We start from the raw sequence: 9,814 nt of genomic DNA, 5'->3' as shown, positions 1-9,814 counted from the left end.
TACCAAACCACCTCCAGTATCATTTGTTTTATTTTTATTATTACGTTTTTAAGTATCATAGCCATTTAAAATATTTTATATTAAGTAATTAGTTTTTTATCGAATCATTATTTAATTTGTCATTTTTAATTTTTCTATGAGAATTAAAAACATAATTATTCCAGGATTTATCAAAATTAAAATTTAGTATCAATCTACTTTTAGTTCTAAAGCTCTAGTACTTGTTTAAGTGAATACATATATTAATTGACAAAGATAATTCTGTTATTAAGAAAAAGTTTTCAATTAACATTTGGCCAAATAACTACGAGTGTCTTAACTAAGAGTGTTATAATTTTCATATAATATGTTTTATTTTTTAAACAAACATTAAAACCAATTGATGACATGCATTCTTGTTATATATTTAAAACTCAGATGGTGGATAGCAAGTAATCCCAAAGATTGTTATTAACATTGTAGGTACAGTAAGAAGTGATGTATAGTGGGCTGTATTGAATTAAATGACTGTATATTATTTAGGTTTTCTGTCAAAGTGATACAAAAACTTAAAACCTGAAGAATTTAACTTGGTTACTGTTTCTCTTTACTTAAATATTAAATTGAAATATGTGGATCATTATAGAAAACATGAGATTGTCTAATCAAATTAACTTTAAACAATTAATATAGTAATTTATTTATTTTCAAAATATATAAAAGCCTTGTTTAAGTACTTTGTTGATTATTTTAGTACTGCCCCAATATTTGCTAAATTTAGAATTAAATTAAAAATAATTGGAGAAGATGGTCGGGGGTGCAGTCAGCGAAAAGAACATAAATAAATAAAAAATTATTTATTTATGTTCTATTTCCACCTGAGTTTCAGATCTTCATGAGGGAGTTTTGCAGGGAATCCTGGTTATAACTCAATTTAAAAATATTTGATATGATTGCCTTAGAACATTTAAATTTAAAACTTGGAAATTCTCAGAGTTGATGTATGATTTCAGCTAAGAAAAAAAAACTTTTTGGTGGGAGGAAATTGTGTTCTTAGAAAATCATTGTTAAATTTTTGAGAACCTACCATTCTTGGGACATATATAAAGTGTCAGTCTGAACCTTGTGTTGTGTAGATCATTAGTTCAAATCTGTTCCACTAATTAATCAGTTTCCCTACATGTCAAGAGTCTTCAAGCTCTTGTAAATTTTTTATTACAATTTTCTTTTTCAAGTATAGTGAGAATATTATTAGATTATAGAACTAAGGATTCAATGGAAAATGTAATGAAAGATTTCATTAAGAAATATTTTCTCAACTATAATATCTTCCCAGTTTATTGTTAGAATTTTCTCCTAAAGTTCTTCAAGAACTGCACACCTTGACAACGTTCTAATAAAGTTTTAATCCCTTTTTCTCTTTTCCTTGTTCAAGTGTTTCATTATTAACAAAGAAACCAGTTTTCTTTGGTGCTTCCAAACACTTAAAAGGCCCCTTGCTTCTAAAAGTGTGACTTATGAGAATTAGAGATATTATTCAAAACTAGAGAACCTTCACGAACCTTTTCAGAGCTGTATTGAACAGTAGTGGGGCAATAGAACTCTGCCTTAATCCTCGGGAGATATTTAAGTAGCCAGTCTCATCTCAGCAAGCTTGGGTAAATATGGTAATAGGTGAACAAATGTTTTTCAAGGTCTCACTTTATTTGAGCTCCCCAAGGCTAAAATTTTGAAGAAAAAAAATTTCTGTCTCTATTTTCTTAGATTAGGTCAGAGGTTGGCTAAGGTTGAGGCCCATCTATCACCTATACCAATTTTAAAAGTACTCTCTCCTTCCATCCTATTACTGTAATTTTATCTAATCCATGTATTCTGAACTGTATTATCTGTAACAGATATGAAAAACTCTCAATTCAGTTAATAAGAGATCAGATTTTTGTGCTGTGAAAAACCAAAAACGTGCAGTAAAAACTCAAAATCCTGCAATAATCGACTTTATTGTTTAATTTATTATATTAATAAATGGAAAGCTTAACCAACAATGTTAAATCAAATTAAACTCGCTAATTACTCTCTACATTTATGCTAACATACATAAAAACTAAACTACCGTGATTAAAAACCCAAAATTGTGCAGTAAAAACTTAAAAAATCTTTCAATAATTAACTTTATTGTTTAATTTATTATATTAATAAATGGAAAGATTAACCAACCATTGTAAATCAAATTAAATCGCTACATTTATGCTAACATACATAAAAAACTAAACTACTCTGATTAAAGACCCTAAATTTTGTCTTAATTTGAAGAGCTATGTGATAGCTAACTGTGTTAAATGATTTTATATTCCTATTATGTGGTGGCCCCTATGTCCCTATGGAGTGGGTGGATCAATGGTAAGGTACTGTGCTGTGCTATTAACTCCTATGGGTTCGAATCTGGCTGTGGTAGATAATTATTTTCTCTTTCACTGTTGCCCTGAGCTGTAGATTTAGCCCTGTGGATTTGGGAGACTTCTGAGGGCCACCCATCCTCACGTAGTGGGTACCCTTAATTGGTAAAAATCTGGTGATTGAGCATAATTCTGACTGAATCACCTGGTATAACTGTTGGTCTTGTAACCGCACTTTCTTACAAAGTACCTGCACCCCTTGACCCTTCATATATTATGAGTTATGGTACAGATTTAATTTCCTTTTATGAAGACTGGAATTCAGTTTTTCAACTTTCTAAAATTAAGAAGCTCAATTTTAAGTTTTAGAAAAAATATGCAAGGTATTATGTAAAAAGTAGTGTTTAAAAATATTTACACCAAGCAAAATTCCCTTAAAATTTCACAATATATGTTCTGCTTAACTTTTCAATTGTGTATTTACATATGAATATACTATTAACCAAAAACAATCATATTAACAATAAATAATTAGATAATATAACAAGTAATTAGTTAAGAATAAATTTAAAAAGCTTAATCAAAAAGGTACGGATGTATTCATATTGATCATACCAATTGATTTTTTGTTTCCTTTTTTATTTAAAATAATATAAGTAATATTATATAATAATATAAAGAAAAAAACAAAACAATGAAAATTGAAATGAAATAAATGTAGAATAGATGTGGCAAATGTTGAAGTTGTTTGTAAAATGGTGGCGTTTGAGTACCTTAGCTTGAAAATGTTCTATGTGTCCTCCCTTACCTGATACATCTTATTACTTCAAAGGAAGGGGGAAGGGTTACCTCTGTTACTCTGTCAACCACGTTTTTCTAATTTAAAACTAGAGACATACTCATTTGCAAAAAAAAGTTCTTTTCGCCTTCAAAAATTGAGGTAACAAAAACAAACATAAAATATACCAATTTTTTTTCCAGTGGACTTGGTTTACATTTGGCTCATTATGGCTATTTCTGGTTTTTATTAGCTATTGCAGAAGTATATTAAAATTTAAAAAAAGGAATTTACAGAATGAAGACTAAAAATTTTCGAAAACGTTAAGGATCTGTTGTAATTTATGTACAACAAGCAATATGTTAAAAAAAAAAAAAAAAAATAGTGAGGTTGTTTTCTACTAAATAATTATTGACAGCCAAAGCTCGCCTAATGAAATTTTGAATCGTTTTGGCTCCACTCGACCCTTGTGACCATTTTAGGTATTACTAGATTTTTGTTATAATTGTAAAAACCACAGTTACAAGCATTGAGAAAAAATGTGAATAAATTAAAAGTAAAATTCATTCTAAGTACAATAATTGTTTACAAATAACTAGCATAGATTTTTATTAATTATATGTAATTCTTCTAATTTTGTTCCAGTGTATAAAAAATACTTCTGTTCTCTTCTAGCTAAGGTATAGTTTTAACAAAATCCAATTTTATTATCTTCAATAATGAGTTTTTGTAATTGACCAAGAAAAAAAAATCAATACTCCCTCAAAATTTGAGGTTTTAAGTTTCAAGATCTGTTGAAACTGAAAATTGATTTTTAAAAAATACCTCGGTCCAATATCTGTTTCTTTTCACTATGAAGTCTGGAAAATTTTTTTTTGCATATAGATTTTTTTTTCATTTATAGATCTGATTCCTAATTCACAGATCTTTCTTCGATGATCGTCATAACTCTTACCATCTGCTATTTCATTACAAAATTGCAATTTTCACCCACATTTCTATGGAATAACGCAAAATCTGTGATTTCCTCCTTAGTTAAGTTGTTCCATCTGCAAAATAACAATTTATGTATTTTTTTTTGTCTCAAATATTTGAAGGATGGGACTTCATCCATATTCCTCTTTGTTTTTCCGTTCCTCATCAATGAAAAAAAAACTTGCTTTTTTGGTATTAAATTAAAATTGTTTAAAACATTTGTACCAGAAACACTCGTAATGTTCTGTATACAAATATTTAATTTTTGAACAATTCCTTTGGGATTACTTTAATGTTTGGTACTGCTTGCATGCTGCATGTTTAAAGTATAATTTATAAAAATGAATACAGATTATTTATGATCAAAGGGATCATATTAATAATTAGAATGTTTAGCTAATTAACATTAAGATCTATTTACTGCTAACAGTTCAAGTGTAGTTATTACTTTTTTACTTTATTTTTCTCCTATATCAATCATTGAATCAACTACAAAAATGAAGTCATCTATATTATGAAACAGACTCTCAGTTTACAGGAGCAATATTAGACTGAATGAAAAACTCTCATCTAATGTCTTTTTAAGATATTTTAAATCAAAAGGATTTTTGTGTTTCTCTATAGCATTAGTGTATAGTTATACAAAATATTTAGAACTTCAGTGTTAATAATTATATTTGCAAAAAATATAATTCTGATCTTCAAAAGATCCAGACAATTAATTTTGAGAAAATATCCTCACTTTTAAGTTATATTTTAATTTTTGCTAATTATAATCCTTTACATTTTAAAATAACATGTTCATAAATCCGATTGATTTTATTTGTGATCCTCTATTGCAAAAATATGTGAAACTAATGAGCATTGTAATGATATCAGCTATGAATATGAAAGTTAATCGCTGATTATGATCAAACTTTTGAAACTACATACTGAGCCGTGGTTGTGAACTGACCAATCTTGTCAGTGAGTTGGGGATGATAGATTAGCTGGCTTGAGCCTATGGTTACCATATCTAACTTCAGTTGTCTCCTTCGAATCCTGGATTTTACTACAAACCAGTTCTTGGTATTCTATTATTATTTTTTCAAATAATGGAATCGACAATGATATGAGTAACCAATAGCAGCTAGAGCTGTGATTCTGAAAGATTGAAAACTTAAGGTTGAAGAGATGGAATGAATTTGTACATTTAATCTTGAAGGTGCTTTATCATTACCAAGGAAAGGATTACTGTAGAAAAAAAAGAGCATATTTTGTAGCTTCCATTTTGAAATATGTACGACTTAGATTTTCAATAACAATGAGAAATGCAATAATCCATACATTATGCAACATTAATTAGTTAAAATTTTGTTGTAATTAAAAGTTTAATATATTCCCGAACAAACTACTGTTTAATTCTAATCTATATAATATCATTTGATATGGGAAACCTATAATAAATATGATACTTTAGAAAGATAGTGATTCAAAAGTTACAATATTAATGTCTTAGTGTAAAGAACACACATAATGTTTTTAAAAAACTTTTTAAAGACAGTATAGGAGTCTGTGATATATATATATGTCTCAGACGACTTACTAGTGACTACATAGTTTGATGAGATGAAATTGGGTTAAATGAAAAGTGATGAGAATAAGATGATCAAGAATTTTAATGCCTAGATGTTGGAAACTCCATAGAAACAGAGTGGACAAGTAAATTCAATTCCTCCATCCATATATTTATATCCGATGTATTCCCCAAATATTTCTTCTTCACTTTACCATTCCAGTTTATGCAATCGGCCATTTTCAAGCTGCAATTCAAATTGTACAATTATTTAAAATAAAAAATTAATGAGTCAAAATAGTATGTTCAATTGAAACATATTTTGACTAACAAAAAAAATACTTGGCCCATCTTCCCAATAATGTGACCAAGCTTATTTGATGAGGAGGCTAATCTTGTTGGAATATGAATACCCCTGTATCGGTCCTGAGCCTGGATATCGAACAGAAGATTGAAAAAATTAAAAACATGATTAAAATAAAATGCTGAATTATTAAAAAAAAAATGCAATGGAAAGACAAAAAGTTCATGGCAAATAAATAATAATATAATTAACTAGAAGCAGTATTTCAAAATATACAAAAAAAAAGAATAATTTTTTGTATCTTGTATTCTATGGGACAAAATACAAATTAAAAAAAAACAAAATACAGAAAATGTAAGTAATATGAAGTTGAGGTGTTTTATTACAAAAGAAACAAAAAGTTAAACCTCCGAAATACATATCTTACCAGTAATGCATATCAATTGATGATGAGATATCTTCAATTTGTTGCAGTGCAAGTATCCGAAATATTTAAAACACTTAACTAAGTGAAATAGAAAATGTTAACTTTATATGTCGCTAAGACTTACCTGCTTGTGTATTATTATCTCCTTTATGACAGCTTCTTTGAATTTCAGCTGTTCGGGTTTTAATAACAATTAAATTTGTATTAATCTAAGCAGTTATGCAATTATTTATAAAAAGTGAGATTATAAACCTGTTGCTGGATTATATTATATTAAAAAGTCTTAATGAATTTCATAAGGACCATACCGTGAATTGAATTCCTTCCTTCTATTCGTTGGCTCAATATTTTCTTTTCCTTTCACTTTTCAGCTGCAGTAACTTCTTTCTTTTATATCCATGCTTTGTAATAATTAGTACTGTGCCAGTATTGCTCAGTAATTTATTATTCCATTTTCTTTTATTAATTTATCATAAGATGTGGTTATTTACATTTATATATACTCTTTTTGAATAAGTTACAAACAAATATTTTTTATAAGTGGTTCAAATAGGTATGGATGCAATGTAAATTCTATAAAGATATATTGCTTTTCGCTGTTTTTTATGCCTTCAATTGTTACAAACCACTATGCCATAATATATGTGTATGTGTGTGTGTAATATTTCTCTTATAAGATTGTTACTTATTTTTATTTCTTGTATTTGATTTAATATTATGATTTAAAAACAAGTCTAAAACAAATCTTGGTAATCGTAAATTAATTTATTTATGTTTTAAACTTTCTCTTTGTAAACATGATTAAAATAAATTATTTTATAATGTTACAATGTCGAAAACATTATTTTTTGTATTTATTATAATATTATTAACTTATTTGCATGGTGTATTTTTAGAACATATATATTTATATAATTGTGGATTTTAAAACATTTGTTTATAAATTTGATTTTTATATATTCATAAATATATGTTTATGAATAGCTCAATTAATTTGTTATGTTTTAAACCCTTCATCCTTAAAAATAAACTTATGTATGCTAATGTCTTCTTCATATAAAACTATTACTATCTTTATAGATGAAGCTTTTTTTTTTTTTTTTTTTTTTTTTTATGGGAACCTTTTCTTTTTTTAAACTTAATAATAGTTATGCCTTGATACTCTTCTTATAACAACAGATTTTTGTTTCTACATTATATCTGAATTTTAACCATTTGCTAGATTAATTCTACTTGACTACTTTTATTTGTATTTTCTCTATTTCTTTAAAATAATTTGTGAATTAATTTTCAGGAATTTTTTAATTTTTATTCATCTTTAATCAATAAATATTATTTATTATATTTGTTATTGTGAAAAAGTGAATAAAGATAATTTAGCATATTGAGTCTAATTAATTTTTCTTCCTTATAGGTAATCAATCACATAATTATATATCGTAATTTATCTTTTTCTCTACTAAATTTTAACTAGTTAAAATGAAGTTTTGTAGCTCTAACATGGACTGGCTTATCAGCAGCACTGACAGGTTCGACCATCTATTGTTGAAATAGTATCATTCATAAAAATTGAGTTTTTTTTTTTTCTAATTCAAAAATAATTTTATTTTCGCACTTTTTTTTTTTTTAAATATTAAAAGTACAGGTGTACAATTTACTCCTGACATTTTGCATGAGGCCAGAAAGCTTGACCTTTTTACCCCTGGCTAGGATGCTTGGTGAGGTCTACAAAGAATGATGTTTATACTAACCCTCAATTTTCAAAGGCTACCCCACCTCTATCTTTCGAGGATATTTTTACGATTCTTTCTTAACACTATTCTTTGGATTTAGATAGAATAAATGTAAAACTACATTATGAACCTCTTCTTGATGATTGGTGGGTTTTCCTAGAAGATAGTCAGGCACTGCTGGGAACAGATGTTAATCTGGTTTAGAGATGTTGGAAATGATCAAAATATCGATATTTATCAAGAAATATATAGTTATCGATATTTTGTCCGATAGCTTTTTCCGATACATCGAAATACCTATATTGAAATTTGACTAGCGAAAACCTTTATTTAAATAAAAAATGTGTACTATTATACAAAACCATAGTGCGAAATTCAGAAATATAATATTTGAAAATTATATTTTACATAATATAGATACAGTATAATATCAAATTACATTTAAAAACATAACATTTTTAATTCATATAACAAATTAAAAAAACAAAAAAAAAAACAAGAAAAATTGAATATCAAATTACATACATTTAATAATATCTGTTCTATTAATGATATAGGTATATATTTCAATGTAGATGTTAGAATCGATTTTAATATCGATATTATTAAATAATTTAAATATCAGTAATCGTTTTAATATCGAATGAATTACTCCTTCGTAATTCCAAAAAAACATGGGGCGTTGTCTTTTTATTTATGATATTTATACACGATTTATGATGGATTGGAACAGTCCTGGTTCTATTGGCAATTCCCGAGTAATTTTCTTCCAGTCTCTCCCTTAACTGAATCTTGCTGTGCTTTCTCAGTGTATGATGATTTTCCTCCACAACCCTCTTTCCTCTCGAGGCTGATGTCACCACTATCGAGTTTCTCGCACCAACTTCTTTCAGAAAGAGTATCCTGTTCTTCAAATTCTTAATTTGGTAGGGAAAAATGTGGTATTGACCAGAAAGACTTCGATATAGATCAGACAAAACATATGAAGGTGAGGTGTGTTTTTAAGCAAATCGTCTGTGTTATCATTATAACTGAGGTATGAGAGAAGGTAAAGAGGAAACGAGACAGCCAATGGACGAGCTTTGGCCTAGTCGAGAAAAAAAAGAGAGCTTGGTGGTTTGGTCTGATAGTGGTAATGGTGAAATCGGATTCAGGCTGGAGATTCTGAAAGCCCCTATCCTCAGCGAGTATGTCCATCAATAGAGACGCTGCCTTGTCCCCTTCCAGGTCCTGTAGGAACTGCTATCGCCCTGAACAACTAGTACAAGAGCCCTTGAGGTGAAAATATTAGTTATTTCACCCCAATTTCGGATTACTTTAATGAAAACTATGTATTATTTCTAAAATTAATGAGTCTGCCAAGTATAGGTAGGGGGAATCAGAAAAGGCGACTGTTTCAAAACGTTAAAAAAAATTAATTTTTCATTCAGAGCTCTATATCTTTAAAACTAAGAGAACATCATTTAAAGTAGAGTAAATTTGCTAATATATGAGCTCTAATAGTGCTATTTAAGTTCGATAGTTTTCGAGGTATAGCTTTTTTAAAAGCAACATCTCATAAAAAAATGTACTGAAAGATCAGTAGGTGAATTTATTTTGAGAAATCTATATTTCAAAAACCATTCGACGTACAGATGTCTATTAGCATTCAAATAAAAGCTTGTTTAATG

The sequence above is a fragment of the Halyomorpha halys genome, unplaced genomic scaffold (genome assembly GCF_000696795.3).
Source record: "Halyomorpha halys isolate HHAL.00 unplaced genomic scaffold, Hhal_1.1 Scaffold1351.1, whole genome shotgun sequence".
Taxonomy (NCBI): Eukaryota; Metazoa; Arthropoda; class Insecta; order Hemiptera; family Pentatomidae; genus Halyomorpha; species Halyomorpha halys.
This window is presented reverse-complemented; position numbering follows the sequence as displayed.